Below are 8,122 nucleotides of genomic sequence, written 5' to 3'. Positions count from 1 at the left end.
AAGGTTGATGTGATGTTTTGAATGTAGAATAAATTTGTAGTATAATATAAAAATTAAAAAGTAATTGTTTGATGCAATATTTTTGGAGAGAAAAAATAATTTGAATAGAAAAAACCTGTGGTAAAACCTACAAAAGAACACGACCTTTTTGTCTTTTATTTAAATTATGTGTAATGTATTCTTTTGTGAGAGAAAAAAGAAGTGTATATATTTTTTGATTAGTAAATAGAAAATAGATATTCAATTTTATAAGTTTGGATTTAAAAAATTGATGAATAGTGTAAACTTTGTGGTTGTGTTCTTTTGTGGGTTTTACCACAGGTTTTTACTATTCAAATTCTTTTTTTTCTCCAAAAATATCGCAACAAACAATTACTTTTCTTTTTTATATTATACTACATATTTATGTTACATTCAAAACATCACATCAATTTCTATTTATATCACCTCAAACAACTATTCAAATTTAATTTTTTACTATTCAAAAATCCAAACCCAAAACCTAAAACCCACAAACAAACACACCATATGATGTGTTTTAGTTACAGTACTGTAAGGAAAATTTTCAAGTTGTAATAAGCCATGGAAGGTTGGGTAATAAAAGCTTGGTTGGCATTGGCATTGGCAACAATGCATATGGAACAAAGCCATGCAAATGCATATGGTCCCCGGCATCCATTTCCAGCCGATTTCTTGAAACACGAAAAATTAAACAAAAAATTCATAAATAAAAACAAAAAATTGTACGTGTAGATTTACAGTTGACGTGATTAATATTGAAAAGAAGTAGCTTATTTGTATCAAATGGATTTGGTTAAATGCTATATAGGATGTGTCATTTCGAATGATCCGTAAACAATTTTTTTTTTTTTTTGTATGTTGAAGTAGTTAATTTGTGTCGATAATAAAATGTACTATTGTCACGTGCTCATACAAATATGGGAGTGTCTTTTGACCTCACATGTTAGGAAAGATGGTGATCCTCTCCACTGGTCCCAACGTGAACAAACATGTTCTCTGCAGAATCACAGCAATGCTTTCATACCATTGTATCCAAAATATATAAAAAAACTCTTTGGAGAATCTTCGATACTCCAAATGAGTGGACCTTTGCACAAGAGGGTGCATGGCCTTATTGGAGGTTTCCTAAAACTGCCGTCGTTAAAGGCGCGAATCACCGAAAATATTGAGAATTCTGTCCGAGCTTCGCGATCGACATGGAAAGATAAAACAGTCAAGTTTACGTTAAAGATGAAACCAAAAAGGTTTTTTTTTTTCTTTTTGTAAATATGCATTCTTACATATCCATAATTTCTTTGAGTTGTACGTATATTTTTCATTCATTCGAACTCTTCCGTATATTTTAGGGCAGCTTACCTTCGAGATTCTAGAGAGAGTGCTTTTAAGCGTCGGCCCGAGTGAAGAGATGAGGTTTCTAAAGAGGGAATTCGAGGAATTCATTAAAGGTTTAATGTTTTTACCCATTAAGCTCCCCGGCACACAACTGTATAAATCCTTGTAGATAAATTTGTTTTTACCTTCGGTAAATGTCTTCACGTAAATATGAGAATTTTCAATTTTCGATACACGCCTTTCGTTTCAAAAGGAGAAGAAGAGATAGTTGCAAATGGTGGAAAAATTATAGAAGAGAGGAAATTAACCATGGTAAAAACAAAGAGAAAAAAGAACTTCTGAGTGATGCGATTGATGTCCTACTATGTGACAGTGATGAATTAGAAGAAATGCTCGATCACAAACTCCCGTCTAATTTTATTAGCGGTAACATTATCGAAATGATGATTCCCAGAGAAAGGACTGTGCCAACGGCCATGACCCTCGGTGTTAAATTTCTTAGCGACCACTCCGTTGAGTTAGCTCATTTAGTGGTACGCTTCCATTTATTTTATTTTATTTTATTTTTGTTGTTGTAGGTATTAAAAAATAAATGTGTAAATTCAATTAAATATCATATATTTTTGGAGAAAATAAAATTATAATAAAAAAATATATAGTATTAATTATGCATATATGTTAATTTTTTGTATAATAAGTATCAACCATTAATGCAAAAATCTGCTTAAAATAAAAAATATTGTACAAATATTACGTACCTAAATGTAGCCATAATAAATTTGGTAGCAAAATAAATTAATCTCATCAATAAAGGTATTTAAATTAATAAATTCTGGAAAAAAAAATGATATAAAGATCTTGACGAGAAAGGAAAGCGCACAATCAAATCCTTCAAGAATAAAAAATGGCATTTGATGAAAAATGAAGGATTATAAAATATTCCCGTTGGCCAATTGGCACGCGGTATGTGGCATCATTCGAAAAGGAATCCAAGGCACCCCTCCCCTATAAATAGGAGTCTTGGCCAATTCATTTGACACACCGAAGTTCATTTGAAGACTCGACCGAAAGGATTTTTGGCATGCGCAATGGAACCACTTCACTTTTCATCTATTTTTCTGTTGAATTCTCAACGACCAATGGTTTCATACAAGATCAAGACTTCCAACGTTGCATCGAAAGCTGATGCTTAAGCCGTTGCCGCCAAATGGGTCGCTGGATCCACCGAATCAAGAACCTGAAGCGCTTCAACGAATGCTGGAATGACCACAAAATGCATGGCTAAAAGAGCTTTGTCATTCTCCTATGACACTTCTCCAAAAATCACGAAGAAAAACCTACTCTATGAAAAAAAATGAAAGCTTTAAGAATATTGTCGCACCACTGTTCACCCCTCCACAAACTGCAAGTCATTCAACCGCATCAAGCTTTGTTGTGGTAACGACTATCAATGCATCAAATATAGACGACCAGCTTGCCTCATTGGCCAAAATTGTTGAAGGAATGTCTCAATACATGCAACAACAAGATGCCCTTGTCGAAAAACTTCTCACCAAGCTTGAAAAGCTTGAAGAAGCCCGTCATGTCATCAAAAAGCAATCATCTTCCCCGATGGCCAAAATAAAGCGTCACACCCGTTGGTAAATGTCATGGTAAAGAAATAGTGACAGAACCAAATCCAATTCAAGGATCATCCGACTCCTTCATCCATATATCCCAACTTACCGAATACATCTACGGGGCACTAAAAAGAGAATTCGAAGAGATTTCAAGGCTGACGCACACTTATGCCAAGCCTTACACTGCAAGGATTGACGCCCTCAAAATGCCAACAGGCTATCAACCACCAAAGTTTCAAAAATTTGACAGCGAGGCAACCCAAAGTAACATAGAGCGCACTTTTTCGAAACATGCAATTATGCTTGAACATATGGAGACCTCATAGTCAAATAATTATTGCGGTCACTAAAGGGCAACGTTTTGATTGGTACACTAACTCAGAGGTTGGTTATAATTATGAGCAGCTAGAGTACGAATTCTTAAACCGATTCTATAATACAAAAAGAACCGTCAGCATGACCGAACTTACCAATATCCGTCAATGAAAAGATGAGCCGGTAATTGACTATATCAATTGGTGGAGAAGTCTAATCCTCAACTGCAATGATCATTTTTCCGAGGCTTCCGATATAGAAATGTGCATTTCAAAGAATGCATTGGGCTTGAAATACATCCTACAAGGGATTTAGTCCCATACTTTTGAAAAAACTCACTACTCACGCTCATGATATGAAATTGAGAATGATGTCTAGTGGATTGTATAGACTGTCTACTAAAGATTTCTCAGAAGACAAGAAATACAATATTTCAAACAGTAGGGGCAATCGTACCTTCAACTCTCCTAAAAAATAAGAAATGATTGTGAAAACGATAAACAAATCTTCCACAAAAGTTCAAAATAAAGACAAGAGGACAATAGAAAAAAAAAATGACTCAAAAAGAATGGCCACTAAAGCAAACACTCAAAGAAAAACAGTCAAAGACACATTGTTTCTTGGTTTCTGATGAGTCAAAAGACCGGAGGAAGTTACAAGAGTTGATGAGCCAAAATATTGCAAGTATCATCGCCTAGTGGGCCATCACATCAATTATTAATTCGTCTTCAAAGAAAAAATTATAGAGTTAGTCCACAAAGGGAAAATCACCCTAGAAGATCACAAGCTACAATCAGATTTGAATCTTCAACAATAGACATAGAGATTCCTGACTCAAACAAAAAGTCTCATTGACTCATGATTCATGGGACTTAAGAATCAAAGAAAATAAATCCGTCGAAGAATGTAAAATAAATTCCTAAAATGATTAACCACCAAAGATGGTGTCTACTAAAAGTTTGAAGAATTAAAAGCTCTTAAAAAAAATAAATTGCAAACTCAACAAATATTGGAGAATTCTCAAGAATGTCAATTCCAACCCTTTACAAAAAGAAGAAGAAGAAAACATCAAACTATAATGGTGATGAACTTCCAACCCATAAACAAATTTTTCCAAGAATGATGGACCATATATAATCATAAAAGTCTACGAATTGATTACTAAAGATGAATTTCAAGTTGATCAAATAGAATAAACTTTCTACAGCCTCCCATAAATGAAGATAAACTTTCTCCAATTTCCCAGAAACGAGGATAAACTTTCTACAACCTCCTGAATACAATGATAACTTTCTGTAATCTCCTGGAACGACGATAAACTTTCAGCAGCTTCCCAGAAATGAGGATAAACTTTCTATAATCTCCTAAAAATAAGGACAATATTTCTACAATATCCTGAAAACGAAGATAAACTTTCTGCAATCTCCTGAAACAAGGATAAACTTTTTGCAATCTCCTGAAAATGAGGATAAACTTTATGTAGCCTCCCATAAATAATAATAAACTTTCTACAGCCTCCCAAAAATGAGGATAAACTTTCTATAATCTCCTAAAAATGAGGATAAATTTTCTACAATCTCCTAAAACAATGATAAACTTTCTACAATCTCCTAAAACAATGATAAGCTTTCTACAATATTTTGGAAATAAGGAAAAACTTTCTACCATCTCCTAGAAATGAATATAAACTTTCTAAAAGATGCCTTAAATACGAGAATAACTGTTTAATAAAAACAAATAAATTCAATTTGTTTTTAACTACGTTATGACTTGATTGCTTCACCGGATATATAGGTAACTTGGAATATAACTCCGAGTTCAGTCAATTATGTAAAAAAAAACTCTAAAAATGAATTGGGCAAAGAAAAAAAAAAGAACAAACAAAAAAATAGCCCTAAAAAGAAAAAATAATCGGATTTAAAAAAAAAAAGAAAAATTGTTTGAACAAAATAAAAACCCTGTCCGAAAAAAAAAAGCCCTTCGAAAAATAACATTGGCTAAAAAAACTAGAAAAGAATGATAACCATAAAAAATTGAATTCAGTCAAAAAAAAATAGACTGACTTGATTTCGATACTTATTCAAGCCTTAAACGTTTTGCGTCAGCTTAAACAAGTCTCGAGGAGGCATTCTTGTAGGCATTAAAAAATAAATGCGTAAATTCAATTAAATATCATATATTTTTGGAGAAAATAAAATTACAATGAAATAAATAAATGGTTTTAATTATGCATATATTTTAATTTTTGTACAATAAAATTCAATCATTAATTCAAAAATCTGCTAAAAATGGAAGTTATCGTACAAATATTACGTACATAAATAAAGACATAATAAATTTGACAGCAAAATAAATTAATCGCGTCAATAAATGAAGTATTTAAATTAATATCTTTCAAAAAAAGAAATAATATAAAGATTTTTCGAGAAAGGAAGGCGCACAATCAAATCCTTCAAGAATGAAAAATGGTATTTGATGAAAAATAAAGGATTATAAAATCTTCCCGTTGGTCAATTGGGGCGTGCCATGTGGCATCATCCGAAAAGAAAGCTGAGGCACCCCTTCCCTATAAATAGCAGTCTTGGCCAATTCATTTGACACATCGGAGTTCATTTGAAGACTGGGGCAATAGTAAGTTTTTCTAAACTCTCTTTATTGTTCTTCATGTTCTTTGTGTCCTTCGAAGTGTTCTTAATCGAAAAGTTTCTGATTTGGACAAATGATCCAATATTGGTTGACGAATTGATGAAGTAACATTCTCCGTCGTATGTCCAAGCCAGAGAAAAATTCAAAGCTTCAAGAGCCGTTGAAGAATCCGTCAAAGCCAATGAAGAGCCTCCAAAGTTCATCCTAAAAGCTTTAAGGCATTCATTGGGTTCTTCGTCAAATCATCAAATCCAGCCTTCTTCGATCCAAAAGTCAAAAGGACACACCGCAAAAAGCGTTATGGAGCACTAAACCCTCCCTCGCAAAGATCAAAGTCTCAAATTTAACAATAGAAGCATCCGAAGCCAAAGTTAAGGATCAAATTTATACGCACGGAAACCAAAGCCCTCTAGTCCGGAAAAGCCAAACTGAAGGCCAAATTCTTTCGAATCGTCTAAAAAAGACATCAAATCTAAATTTGATGATCAAATTCACCCGCACGGAGACCAAAGCCCTCTAAAGATCCGGCTAAACCAAACCGAAGACCAAATTCGGATAATCCAAAGAAGACATCAAATCCAAAGTTAATGATCAAATTCACCCGTATGGAGACGAAAAAGTCCGGAAAAACCAAACCAAAGACCAAATCTCTTTGGATCAAAGAAGTCATCCAAATCCAAGTTAGAAAATAAATTGATCTGGAAAGAGAATCAAATAACGCATTTAAATAATATGACCCGCTTTATATCCAAATTAAATATAACTTGTATAGATTTTGTGTTTATTGAAAAATCACAATTTTATTGTCTACAGTTGCCATTCACTCAAAATGTAAGAACACGATTTCTGTCCCTAATCCAATTTTTGCCCGCAATTTATTCTTGTTTGACTTATCACAATTTTATCCGTCTAAGGTTATAAGTGAAACTCTTAGGCTAGCAAACATCATTAATGTAGTGTGGAGAGAAGCTGTCAATGATGTCAGAGTTACATGTTGATTTAAATAATTTTTAGTAAAGTTCTTCATGAATATTTTGCTCGGAAACTTGAGATTAATTTTTTCGTAGGTTACTTAATACTGAAAGGGTGGTGTGTTTTGGCTCGAAGTATCAATATTCCTTCACCATCTTGTTACAAGTTATTGGTACGCATCACATTATTCAATTCGATAATTTTTTCTAATATTCATAGGAATTGTGTCATAAAAAATGTGTTAGGGGAATAAATCTATTTATTATTTGCATAAATATCATATAAGTGTGTAAACATGAAAATATTTTAAGTTATAAGAGTCCACGCTTAATAAAGGGTGTGTGTTGATATGATTTAAATTATAGAATATTTTGCAAAGTTACTTATAATTCATTTGTGGTGTGAAAATTTTGCAACCATTTTGTCTTATGATTTAGAAAAAACATAAGACTCCTTGTGTTTTCAAAATATTGTCTCTTTTTAGGAGATTTTATGCAATATTTTCAAAAATACTAGAAAGTTACAAGAGACTCTTGTGCAAATTTTAAATTACGGGGAGTATGATGTCGACTTTTCAAACCACATGTAAATTATAAGTAATTTTTTCAAATATTTTATTAATAGTGGGATCTACATTTACCAAATAAGAAAAATATGTCTATTGTAATTTGCAAACAAAAATGATCCTCATTTCTAAAAATATGTTATCTTTGCAGGTGGACTGCCAAGAAGGATGATATAACATATTTTCCGACGGTGAAAATGAAGAGGAAGCTCCCCATTGTGGTGATGCCCTTACAAAAATGAAATTCGGTTAGTGAGTTCCGGTTCGAAGGTCTATTTTGTTTCCTTCTTGTTTCATTAAGACCCTTTTGTAATGTATCGAAGTTGGAGAATGGGCGAATACGAGTCGCATGTGTGTGATCGATCTTGATAAGCATATCCATATAGAAGATGGGGTACAAGTAAGCTGCATTATAGAGTTAGTCCAACAGTCGGTGTCCGAAATGTCTTGCTCATCGGGGGAGTCTATATTTGCATAAATGTAGGTGGATAAGAATATTTTTTAGGGTGATTGTTAGCCACAGGTATAGATGATAGAGGGTGGGCATATGGTGGTCCAGCTCCCATGCTGCTCCCTACCCCATCAATAATGCCAATTGCTCACTCATGAAACTTCTTCATTAATTGACTTGGAAAAAGGTATGAGATTTAAT

The 8,122-nt window shown here is 33.2% G+C and overlaps 1 pseudogene; it reads left to right on the top strand.

Annotated features, from left to right (window-relative positions):
* Window positions 1-937: 937 nt before the first annotated feature.
* On the top strand, window positions 938-7,712 carry LOC127244123 (3-epi-6-deoxocathasterone 23-monooxygenase CYP90C1-like; annotated as a pseudogene).
* Window positions 7,713-8,122: the final 410 nt, after the last annotated feature.

The sequence above is a fragment of the Andrographis paniculata genome, unplaced genomic scaffold (genome assembly GCF_009805555.1).
Source record: "Andrographis paniculata isolate CXL003 unplaced genomic scaffold, ASM980555v1 Contig9END, whole genome shotgun sequence".
Taxonomy (NCBI): Eukaryota; Viridiplantae; Streptophyta; class Magnoliopsida; order Lamiales; family Acanthaceae; genus Andrographis; species Andrographis paniculata.
The sequence above is the reverse complement of the archived record's forward strand: the minus strand, read 5'-3'. Positions and strand labels throughout refer to the sequence as shown.